The sequence below is a fragment of the Cryptomeria japonica genome, chromosome 11 (assembly GCF_030272615.1).
Source record: "Cryptomeria japonica chromosome 11, Sugi_1.0, whole genome shotgun sequence".
NCBI classification, from domain to species: domain Eukaryota; kingdom Viridiplantae; phylum Streptophyta; class Pinopsida; order Cupressales; family Cupressaceae; genus Cryptomeria; species Cryptomeria japonica.
In genome coordinates, this window is record NC_081415.1 from 47,998,844 (window position 1) to 48,012,240 (window position 13,397).

At 35.7% G+C, this 13,397-nt stretch overlaps 1 pseudogene; it reads left to right on the forward strand.

Annotated features, from left to right (window-relative positions):
* Positions 1-12,118, forward strand: part of LOC131076810 (pleiotropic drug resistance protein 3-like) — a 28,410-nt pseudogene extending 16,292 nt beyond the window's left edge.
* The last annotated feature ends 1,279 nt before the right edge of the window (positions 12,119-13,397 follow it).

The following is a 13,397-nucleotide window of genomic DNA, read 5'->3' on the forward strand; positions in this document are numbered from 1 at the left end:
GAAAATCCTAAAAGGAAACCCCTAAAATCTAGGACTGAAAGCATAAACCCTAAAATTGACAAAACGAGCCCTAGACTCAGCCAAATTAGCTCAAACGAAAAGTAGACTTGACCAAATTGATCCCACTCACTAACAAGCTTAGAGAGACTGACGAGACTACCACGAAAAGACCCCAAAAACAAAAGCCAAACGATTGGGAGGGCCTAAAAAGTAGGGGCTCCCCATTTGCAATGAGGCGATGTGTGAAAACGTCACAAGCAGCTACCTCCTTTATCTATGTAAGAAAAATAAAATGATTGTCTAAAGCAAAATATGAAACAAAAATAAGACCAGAGCTCTATAAGATGGGAGTCCCTTCAGTAGGCATGTCGAAGCTCAACTTTGATGGTGCTTCCAAGAGCAACCCTAGAGCATCAGGGGTTGGATACATCATAAGAGATAGCATAGGGGAAATTGTATTGGCAGGATCAATCAAACTACCTAATGGAACCAATAATGTTGTTGAGTCTGTGGAAATTTTTTAAGGACTCAAGAAGTGTAAAGAAAATAAATAGAACCACATTGATATTGAGGGGGGCTCTTTGATTATTATTAAATCAATCTCTGCACATGCCTCATGCTGGAACTTCTCAAGATGTTTGGGCCTTGTTGGGAGGGATCACAAATTACACAATAAAAGATATCTTTAGAGAAGCAAATGGGGTTGCCAAATACTTGTCGAACTATGCAATTGATCAAGATGTCCCCTCTATTGTGTTGAATAATAGTCAATCTTGGGCCACTCTCTAAGAAATTATCTCTAAATATAATAGAATTGAGACGAATTAATTATTTAGGCTAGGTAATTGATGAGATAAAATAGGTACCGATATGGATTTGATGCATTTGCACTTTTTTAATTCTAGATGAAATGGATGGGATACTCAATAGTAAGGAATTCTAGTAGTGTGATGTTTTGATGGAGATTTCCATTTTGTGGTTCCTAAACATTCAGGTGGATGGGACTAACGGTGGTCAAACCTCGACCATACCACTTTGGCTGTGTAAAAAACTCAATATTTAAATCCCAAGGCATCTTTGACTCTCACAATGTGGAGATGGCAAGCACTTCTACAACTTACAATTCAAGAGAAGAGAAAGACATCATTATTAAAGTATGAGTGCAAATACAACTAGAGGTTTGTATCATATCAACTCAAAGAAGTCATCATGATCAGAGATGATGTTGAGTAAGGAGACGTGATATGCATCACCACAAACCTAAAAAATGATCTAATGTTTGAGGCCATTGCAATGATGAGGAACAGATTGGCAAGAAATAGTATGGAGACATATGCCTATTTTGTGAACTTAATAAAAATCTGCCATCTCCTCCTTAGATTGAGAGAACCAGGCAAATCATTGAAGGCATTACAATCTTGGTCTTCTCCCTCCATAGCTAGGACTTCATTGTAATTATTTTCTAGATTAAAATAATGGGAGCTACCCCTCCTATTAGTAATTTTCCATATATGTGTGTGTGTGTGTGTGTGTGTTGGTGAAAAATTAGGGTTTCCACCACAACAAGGATTAAAATTGCTAATTTTTACTTGGGGACCAACACATTAGGGAAAGACAAGAATTTGATAGATCTAAACCTAAGAGGTCTAAATGCTGATCAAATTCCAGGGATCTTGGATGAGCCTCTTCTTTCCCATGAGTTGAATTGAATTGTTGAAGATGCTAAAATTAAGGTAAATGGGCTGAAATTGAAGTAACTATGCATGAACAATGAGCTACAGTCGTCAGATCAAGCCATGAACCTCGATCTGAGAATTATAAGAGTATTTGGACTTGTTCCCAAAAGGAGCTCCTAATTGATTCATCCCTATAAATAAAGCCAATTCTGAAGATTGCAACTTCGTACCTATTCTTGCGCACACTAGAGAAGGGAAATAGGTTGGGAATAGGGGTTTGCCTAAGTCAAACCCCAATTTAAGAATTAACCTTGAATGAAATATTGCAAATACTGAAATAAATAATAGAAAGATGTACCTCAGATCTACAATGATTGATAATGATGCTTTGCTTCTTTAATGTAATCACATATGTTGTATGAAATAGCACAGACATGACAAAACCCTAATCACACACACATGCTTGCATCTGAATGGTATAATTTTCTCCACAATGGTTGAATGAAGAATATCCATCCTTAAAGACCTCTGGAAATGTTTGATGGTGAACACTTGAATGCTTGATTGCTTGAATTAAGTTGTAAGTTATGAAACTAGGTTGATCGAATGTCTTTATATATGAAATCCTAGGTCAACCTACCAATTAGGCCGACCTCCAATAGTCACATTGAGCCATCAAATTCATTTCCCACCGAAGAGATAGGTCTCATCCCTCCCTTGAAAATTGGGTCCCATTGAGGGGGACCTGGGCGCCGGCGCTGGGTGCTTTGGTCCAGGACTAGGGCAAGCGCCCTGGTCCTCCTCAATTAGGGACCAAAATTTTGGCACAGAGAGGAGGACACCCCTCTGAAGAGTCATTTGGTGGGCGTATGTGACATAAAAACTAAAGTTAAGGCACTGAACAGACCCGAATAGGAGATGAGGGGGAGACGTGCTAAAGTAGGGGCACAAATATGAGGTGTAAATTGGCATGGTGACAATTTACGACGCTACTATATATATATAAACCCTATTTCAAATTTGCCTGCATGTCAATTTAAGCAAAGGAAACTTGAAAAACATTTAAAAAACAAAGCTCTTACCCACACAAGATTCCTAATGCACCAAAAGACGTTTATCCTAGGGAGATTTTCTGTTGAAAATAGTATGGAATGTAGTTGCTTACAACTGCAACAACATAATGATGTATTTCAGACCGAGGATCCTTCCAAATGGCTTATGGAAGGGTAGATTTATAAGTTTTTAATTAAGTGGATTACTAGTCAATTTCAAGATTAGAAAGGATTAACAAATGGATAAAGTAGGTTATTTGGTTGTGAGATGGAGGTGGAGAAAAAAGGCGAATTTTAATAATACTTATGTATTTTTAAGTTGTAAAGGTCAAATTCAAATAATAAATTTTATTTAAATCACGTGAGATGGGAGGGGGGAATTGTTTTGATTAATTTATTAATAGAAAAACAAATATATAGAAAGAGATTCTAGAACATGGATGTTTCTTTGACAGAATGACTTATGGAAGGGTAGTTTTATAAGTTTTGATTGAGTGGATCAATGGTCAAGATTAGTTGAGAGGATTAACCAGTACGATTGAATTGATTGTTTGGTTGTGAGATGAAAGGTAGAGGACAAAAGAGAATTTTAATAATTATTAGGTCTAAAGATGAGATTTAAATAATTAATTTTATTTAAATCATGTGAGATGGGAAGGGGGAATTGTTTTGATTTATTAAATTAATGAAAAATGCATATGTGGTAGGCAATGCTACAACGTGTGTATTTTTAAAGTGTCTACAATAACAGGATGGAAAATGGTAAGAAGTAGATTTTTCCAAACTCTAACTATGAGATATTGCTTAACTTCAAAAAACACAGTCCTAAAAACAGATGTCGGCCCTTCGATTTCCCAAAAGGTACCAGACACCACAACAGTTAATTTAAAAAGTGGGTCTTGGTCGAAGCAGATTAAGTTCAGTTGTATAGGAATCTCATGGTAAATCTTATAGATAATTCCAACATTGAAAACCTCAGTTTTTCCAAAGTATCTTTAGGACCAATTCAATCAATAATACAAATAATGGCTTAAACTGATCGGTGATAAAACCTAAATACTACCTTCTGATTACTCAACTGATAAGGAAAAACAACTCCTAAGCTTGTTTTGTTTTTCGAGACATCTAAAGCCCAAATTAACAAATAACAGGGAAGACAAAGTTTTAACATCCCCGTGGATTAATAATTTTGCTAACATAATTTTCTAAGACAAGTGTTCTCAATAATGTTTCAAGAATCAACAAAAACAGAATGATTATTTTTATATTTCTAGTGTGGAATTAGATTGCTAATGTTGAAGAACAATAATTACCTAATCAATACTTTTTTTTATGTAAGCAAAGTTCTTATTACTAGGTCTATCATAATTTTCAACCCTCAAATCCTAGTCCAACTTTGGTTGTTACTCTTAGACAAGCATCTACTCAAGCACCATCATTGCCTCCATCTTTTCTTCCAAGGCTACATAACAAAAAGTTCATGTAATCTTTATGAAGTAGAATATAAACAAAATGTTGATTCCTCTAGTTGTTCTTGTTGATTGAGATATTATCCAGGCTATAGAGAAAAGTTGCCAGTGCAGAATGAATTTCAACACTTAAGCTTCACTTCAATTCCTAAGGGTACAAAGTGTTGTTTATATAACACAAACGCATGAGATGTCTTTAGAGGAATAGGGGAGGTTTTTTCAAACAACACACTATTTTCATGGATAGTTGAAGAAAATTTAACATGTTTTCTAATGTCGCTGCTACTTATGTAGTTTCTCAAGTGCATCACAAATATTTCATGAGGTTTAAAAAGAAAATGGTGAAGGAACATAACTAAGTAGTGAATCTAAATTACTAGTCCAAGAAATGAGTACTAGTTTGCATAAAAAAATGCTCCTATAATATCCCAATTTTTAATATTTATTTAAAGCTACGTTTTCTTATAGTGTTCCGATTTTAGAACAACGAACTTCATATGAGGAGGAAGTGGTCCTAGCAATATAGCAAGGCAAGCATCTAGTTCACGTGAGACTAAAAGGCACTTGATTTTGATAATGATGGACCCCAATGTACATCTACAATTATTGCCCTTGAATATTTTTATGATCTCGTGTATTTGATACATTTCTTTCATAGACTATATTATTTTAATATCTATATTTTGAACTTGTAGACTACTTCATGAATCTCAATTTAATAAATATTTGACTAATGATCAAATTATATCAACTCATAAATTAATTTCAATTTAGTAAATCTCAACTAACTATTCAAATTACTAATATTTATTATGAAAATTAAAATTTACCTTTTATTTATGAATCAACTAATTTATTTAAATTATGTAAATCCATTACCTAATTACATGATTATTTCACTTAAAAATATTTCCTAATAATACCATGTCACATATTGGTGACAATACCATAATATTTTATATCCTCCACTCCTGTAATGATGTGATTGACCAACATAAAATATTGGTAATGCTTAAAGTTATTAAGGGTGTTGGTTGTCAAAGAAGAGCAAAGGAAAAAGTAATTCCTAGCAATTAGCCCATTTGCTACCAAAACAAAAATCCATGTCTTGATCATAGAAGAGTTTATATCAAAAATAATATACATAAGATTTTAAAAAAAGAGGAAGGCATTAACAAAAGAAATTAAAGATCAAAATCTTAATAAAAATTTTGGTTAAAAAGCAAAGAGAGATTGTTGTTATTGTGGTGATTTTATATCTAAATTAAATGACATTCAAATATAATGGAGAGCACGCTCGACATTTAGGTTCTTTTATCTTTTATAAATTACACATCTTCAAGAATTAACATGCAAATCCAACCCTTTAGATTGGATGCCCAAGGCAAGTCTGACCCTAAGGGTTGGTAGTTTCCAATGCAATTTATAGTGCCAATGTATAATACACTAGCATTCATTATGAAAATATAAAAAATTAAAAATTAAATCGTATGATTTTAGATTATTTTTACGTTTTTCATAATGTGAGTGCATTTTGAAAAACTTTTTTAAAAAATTAAAATTGTTATTTTAATCTTTCATAACACTTGAGCACATTATAATGTGCTCCCATTGTAACTTGAACTTGTTAAGAGGTCAACACGTAGAGGGAAGATAAGTTCCTACATATTAAGATGACTAATTGCAATGTCATAAATAAAGTTCCATCAATTGATGCGAGTCCAAAATTTCCCTTAGAAAGTCAAGATGATGAAATATAACTACCAATCTTCTCCTTTGACTTGGCTTAATTGAAAAGGTTACAACAAAGTGGATGCTACATACAAGGTGAGTGTATTGTTAGATGATGAATGTGGTTATAGGTGGGTATAATATGTTGGTGCATCCTATGATAGCAACATAGATAATACAAACAATATATACACCTACCTTAAGCTAGATTGATCATTTGTAGATGAACATGTGCAATTATGAAATATGAGATGAAATTTGGTACAAGAATGAGGTAAATGATTCTACTATTAATGAAAACCAATTAGATAAAGAGAAAGACACATATACTAATGAGTATTCAAATGGACTAGCTCTTCAAAGCTAAAAATTTATGGTGTGCACATGTTTGTGATGTAAAGAGAACAAGAAATTAGTTTCTTGTTTGATGAACTGCCCTCTTCTGTCCCTTTTTTTTTATATTGAAGCTCTATTAATGTTTATTTGCATGAAGATGACATAGTTATGGTTGCATTTGGTGATGAATTTTCTAAGTGTTGGTGCAACAAATGATTTTCAACGTGAAGAACATTTCTCTAATGATTATATAGACGGTGATTATTTAGATGCATATGAAAATGTATTTCTTTGGTGCAAGATTTTTTCTTGCTCATGTAGATTGTAATTTAATGGGGTGACAAAAAATTGAGTGTACGGTGTCAATTTCTATGGTACTCCCTATTCATCACAAAGTGCCTCGCCCTATTCTATCCTAGGGCCTCTTCTTGAGTGTATCTTCTTGAGTAGTTTCCTAATTAACAACGTATGTTCTATCACAAAATTGTCAATCCTAGCCCTATCTGTTATCCTAGTCTTCCCTATAGGACCTGTTTGAGTGTATCCTCTTAGCAGCTTATCAAATCGACAACGTATATTTATCACAGAACTGCCAATTCGACCTTGAAGACATAAACGTGCATTCTTGACACAAATGCGCTTAAATACTACATGAACGTTCCTACATTTTACAGACGCGCTTGGATTACACAAACGTGCCTCTGTCATGCATATACACGCCTTACCGTCTTTTGCCTCGCTTGACATATTTCTAAGACATACCTAATATGCATTTATTGAACTACCGAACATGCATTTATGACAACAATTAATGCAACAAGGTACAAGGAGGTTTTGTGGTACTCACTGGCTCTCCTACATCTATTGGCCTCTGATATTGACAAATGCAATCAAATCTATGCACCAATGCCATCACTACTGACTGGTGATTGCTCTATGCTCTCTTTGCACTTTGATCTCTTAATACGTGTGGATGACAATGTGGATGTTTTACCTCATAGTTTATCTTATAGACTACCCTAGCCCTAGTCTCCTGAGTTAGTCTTCTTTATTTCATGACTCTATCACTCTATCCTATCTTGTTACTCATTTCTAGCCTTTCTTTCTTATCGAGAGATTGCCTGCGATCTTTTCAAATGAAATTCATGTAATCTCTTGAGGGGGCATATCATTCCCATCTTGGGGAAATTGTGTATCAGTCCATCTTATCTTCTTTGAGTGAACGTGACAAGCTGCATTGTCTTAAAGAGGGGCAAAATGTAGACACCTAAAATTGTCCTGTCTAATTAAATAAATATTTTTATTTATTTATTTATTTAAGTCTAATTAAATAAATATTTTTATTTATTTATTTATTTAAGTCTAATTTTTCTATTAATTAAATAAATATTTAATTAATTAATTAATTCATTAATCCCTTTCTAAGCCTTTTACTTATTTAAATAAATACATTTATTTTTTAAATTGTCATTTTCCTAAATTAAATAAATATTTTATTTATTTAATTAATTCATTATCCTTTTTCTAGCCATGACACTTGTCATTCATATCTTAATTCCTACACTACCTACCCCCTTTATCATTTTATTATTTCCTCTACCTACCCTTTAATCCTAGTTGACCATCTATCTTTTACACCTCTTAATCTTATCCCTCCATTTCTTACAATGTCTTCTATATAAGGAGATTACTGCTTTCATTATCAATCGTCCTTAGCATTCTAATAAATCTTATGCAATCAATCTTTTTTGTGATTAAGATATCAACCACGTTTCCTATTCTTTGTTGAGCTCTTGTGCACACATAAAATCTGAGATCAAACCTATCAAGCAAGATCAACGAAGATAGGAAGAATGGAGATTCAAACCATAGTGGAAATGTGATGGTATAATCTTTGTGATTTTGTTGTTTTGCATTGTCTTAGGTAATCTTCATATATTATGGTGGATCTTTGTTGTTGTTAGGCTAGGGTTTTGTGGTTGAATTCATCTAGTCTTTCAATATTGTTTTTTCCATTATCCCCTTTTCACCATACACACTATACATATCATCCATCTATCCTCTCCATATCCTCCATCTCATATTCCTCATCACATTTAAACCCATCCTTCCTATCTTTGATCATAATCATGCTACAAGAAACATAACGTATATGCATGCTTTAGAAACTGCAAGCCCAATTTCCTCCTCCATCCATATCTATTACACACTATCCTTTCATCTCATACATCTCTATCCATCATCGTTCCATCCCTAATTGCACCACCTCTAGTGTGGAGCATTTTACTCCTTTGCAACATAGTCCTTGGGTCTCCATTATACTATCCTCCATCCTTTAGTCCTCCATATCCTATCATTATTAATCAATTTTCTTATCCAGGAAATCTCTCCATCCATACTTTTACCAAGCATTGATTCTCCCTTGTCATTGGTACCCATGCATCCTACCAATCCCATCCTATCCAATCATTTATCCTCATCCTATCATATCCAATCATATGTCCTCATCCCATCCTATCCCATCCATTTATCCCCCTCCCATCCTATCCAATCCATTTATTCTTCCTTTCATTCCTATAATCCAAAAATCCCAAATCAATCCAATCTAATGTAATTAATCCTAATCCATGTAATCCAATCTTGTAATCAAGCCCATTATCCTTAATCAATCCATCATATTCATCCAAATATGTTGATAATATATTAATCAATCTTTAATCTAATCATCGTCATGGGATGTATCCTTCCCAATCCTTGGGGTATGCATTGCTCTGATCATTAACATTCCTATCCTCTCAATCAATAAATCAATCACGTGGTTTTTAGCTTGACTAAGGGCAAAATTTTGGTTTGTGTTTGGATCGTTGTGCATGCTTGCTTATCGCTTGTGTATGTTATCATTAATTGCATTTACTATGGTCTTTGCATTCTATTATCCCATCATTTATCCTCCACAGCAAGAGTAAGTCACCCTACGAATTTTTATTTGAGTTCTTTTTCTGCAAATCCTTTGTTTCAATCCATAATTCATTTGTAAATTGTCTCTTATTTTGTAGCACCAAGTTTTAATGGTCTGTTTGAACCCCATCAGCTCATTGAACCATTTGGAAGGGAATTCATAATGTTCATTTAGGTTCCGCAAGTTCTAAGGTGTTAGAAAGGTTTTCACACTAACATTCACTCAAAGTGTTTTGCAGCGGTTCTTTTTCATGGTTTTCGATGATGTGTTCTATCCTCTTTCTCCAGGCCGTGAACCATTTGAACCTAGTTCAAACTGTTCAGTGGTGTTCAACATGTTCAAAGCAGTTCAAAAGACTGATGGTACTTAACAGAGATAATCTTTTCAAGGAGAATTTTCTTGGCACAATGTACACTTTGAACTACTTGAACTCTCATGAACTCAGTTTAGATTGTTCATGCATGTTCAAATCAGGTGGGTCCCATGTGCTAAAAGACATGATGGAGCATTTATTGCTAAGTATGATGGAGATTGAACCATATCACAGGTGACGTCAACTAGTTGAGTTTTCAAGGCAAGTAATCATTTTTGAGAATTGGTGGTTACTCCAAAAATGCCACCATCCATTGAATGCACGCATGTGATGTCCAATCCCAATGCTCAACACATTTGAGTTGACAATTGGAATTAATGCACTAAATGAGTTCATATCATTTCTTTCACTCTAAGGTATGAAGTGATTAATTTCTGAGAACTTGTTCTTCATTGCGGCGGAGTTTTGGATAGAAGTTTTATTTGCTGGTAGTCATCCGTTTCGTCTCAACTGTGAAGGTGAGTTTGTTTCCTATCCTCTCCAGTGATTTTTACCTGCTTTTCCTCTCTCGTAATAAGATTTGCTGTAAAAATAAGGGTTGTTGTTTATGAAGTATGAAGTCCACATTGCACCTTTTCGGGAATATTTTTAGTCTTACATGTACAAAGCCCATAGTCAGTGATACAGAATTGACAGGAGAAAATTTGGAAGTTTTAAAGGAAAGGGTGTTCAAAGGAATTGATGGTTCCTTTGGTGTAGAAATTTTGAGTAGTGATCTCATAGAAGCAACAGCCTTTCCTCCTACTATCCCTTGCCCGGATCTAGTTAGAGAATGTATTGCAAGGTATGATCCCATCTCCAAAACCATAAAAAGAGATAATGGTGAAACCCTCCTTGCAATTAACCGGGAAGTTATCTCCTCTATTTTCAAATTACTAGATTATCAGTTCTCAAACTTTTCTCCTGCCCAATCAGCTGCTGAGTTCAACGCAGACAAAACTGGGCACCAGAATAAAGTAGAAAAGTATTGGTTGAAGGTTCCTCAAAGGGGTGGCTCCAGATTACCCAAGTATCCTAACAAGAACCATATGCTCCCCCACATTCACAATGTCATTCTATTACTACATCAAGTTAGAGGTTTGACAAAGGCCTAGAGTTTCGATGATTGGATTTATTGCTATGTACAACTGGTACTGGAAGGGAAGCAGTATCTTGATTGGGCAGAGCTGAATTCTGATTCCATGAGGGAGCAGTTGAGCATGGCCAAACAATTAAAGATTAATTTCTTCATGTCCTCATATCTGATATACTCCTTGGCATATGTTAAAGATATAGTGGGTATACATCGATAGCTTGCTAAGGGAGAGGTTTCTATGTATGATTTTTACCCTATGTTACAGAGCGATAATGCTTTGCAAGACTTGAGGAGAGTACATAATGCCTTCCTAGGAGATTTATGTTATGAGTTAATGAACATGAAAACCAAGAGGATGTCTGAGGATGCACATGCATTAGTGAAGAAATACGGTAGTTTCTTTGTTCAGTTTCCCCACTTTTTCTACATAAGAGTAGGTGGCTTCGAGGAAGAGCCTTTTAGGCTTCCCTATTTTTGTTTAGATTGCTTTGTCCTGGCTAAGATCTGTAGGCAGCTGGCTACCGTGATTAAGAAGTTTCAACCCAGAGATAAATGGGAAGATCATTTTCCTATTCAATTGGGTATTTTATCCTGCAGTTCAATGTTAGATTCTTTAAGCATTGGAGCTGACTTGAAAAACTTCAATTTTTCACTATATCATGAAAGAAAGGGCTTTGACAATAAGGGTTTCTCACGGGGTCTTGGTTTGATGCCACACCTTCCAATCTCACACTTGGAGGACTTCTGGGAAGATTGCAATGATGAGCTTGAGGTTTTCAAAAGGGAAAACATGAGAATGGTTTTGGAACAAGTAGCTTCACTGCTGGTGAAACTTGTCATAAGTGGGCTTGAAGAAGATTATCTGGAGCTTTTTGAACTTGGATAATTAGACCAAGCTGAACTCAAAACATCGTGCATTAATTGGGACGGAGAAGAAGAGGATGACATACAACTTAAAACAAAGAGGGTTTTGGAAAGAACTACGGAATGGATTAACAAGAGAAGAACAATGAAACTAGGCAACAAGATTGGTCCTACAAGAGGTAGTGAGGTTTCTCTGCGTTCCCCAAAATGTTTTTCCAACCCCACTTCTATGCCTATTCATGCAGGTAAAGATAAGAAGCCATCTTACACCAAGCACAAGCCCAATTTGGCTCTAGATTTAGTTGCTCCTCGATATACCAGGTCACGAATTGCTGTGCAGAAGAGAATGGACCAAACCAAAGATACACAGGCAAAGGACAAAATTCTTGATGCTCAGATTTTTGAAGTAGAGGACCTTGACAGTGACATTGTCAATACCATGGGTTCTCATGCGGTCACTGTAGCCATGATGTTGCCACCTAAGGTGATCGGAGGAACAGCCAGTTCGAGTGCCACCCCTAAATGGCTAACCACTTTAGTGAGCAAGAAGCGGAGTTTCATTCCAGTAACCATCCCAATTTAGGACATGGTGGCTAAGTACATGGAGAAGGGTCCCAAACCAGAGAAGTTCAAGACAACTGCCAGATTGGATACTGATGAAGAGACTAGGAAGTGGGTTTCCGAGATTGCTTCTTATAAGCCTAAATATGAGAACAAGGAGGTAAATGCATAGGACTTTGAGATCACCAAGGTGGAGCTCGGAAATATAAGTAGAGATTCGGATAATCACCTTTTCTAGGTATTGGCTAAGAAGATGCTCACTAGGTTAGAAAAAGATGGGCAGGAGAAAAGAGAGTTGAAGTGGCATATCAAAGTTCTCGCTCAATTCATTGATAGTATCGGTTGCTTTGGAGCACTTCTGATATCGCATACTTCGGAGAGTTTTGACCCCACTATGCCAGAGAACAAGAAGTTGATGGGTCAAGTTTAGCGGGCCAAAAGCATTGCGAGTGATTTGGAAAAATGGATCAAGGGAGTGATTAAAGATGGTGAAAAATATATCACAAGCTCCAGGAAGTTATGCGACGAAATGCAAAGCCTCATTGTAGAAATTCAAAATCAAATTGTGCCATGGGAGGAAGAAGAGCATAAGTGGGAAAATGTCTTGCCTATGTTCACCAAGAGAGAGGAGTACGGAGCTGCCAAATTCTTAGTAGAGAACTCAATCAAGCTAGTAACCGATGAGTGCCAACTCTTCCTACTGAAGAAGACTATAATGTGGTGGGTACTCACATTCAAGTCTGTGATTTTTGATGCCAGAACCTCTGCTTATGAACTTCAAGACCTCCAATGCAGCTTGGTTAATGACAACAAAGTGGTTAATCCGGACCACGAAGGCAGTTGGGAATTTGTGGTTTGAACATGCAGGATGCGATAAAGGCTTTTAGGCTATACGTGGAGAAATTTAAGGCCAAAGGCAATTTCACTCTTGAAGATATAATACAAGTCGCTCATATCGAGTCCATGACATTTATCGGTAACAATTAGTTACCGAAGCATGTCGAGAAAATGGTGAAGCACAGATGGGACAAAGAAGCCACAAAAGCAAAAATCAGTGCCATAAAAAATCTGAGCCAATCATCTAGGAACTTGCAACTGCCCACGATGCCCAAAAAAGTGGAGGAGAGGATGATGATGGAAAAGAAGCATGACATGTTGATAATGCTCTATTTTTATTTTATGTGTTTTCATGATCTTGCAAATGACTTCGGGACATCTATCCCTAAAATACTTTGTTCGTTTTTATAATTGTTTCAGAGGAGGTCGAGTTTTAAGGGAGACCTCCTCTGTTCTTTAAGACT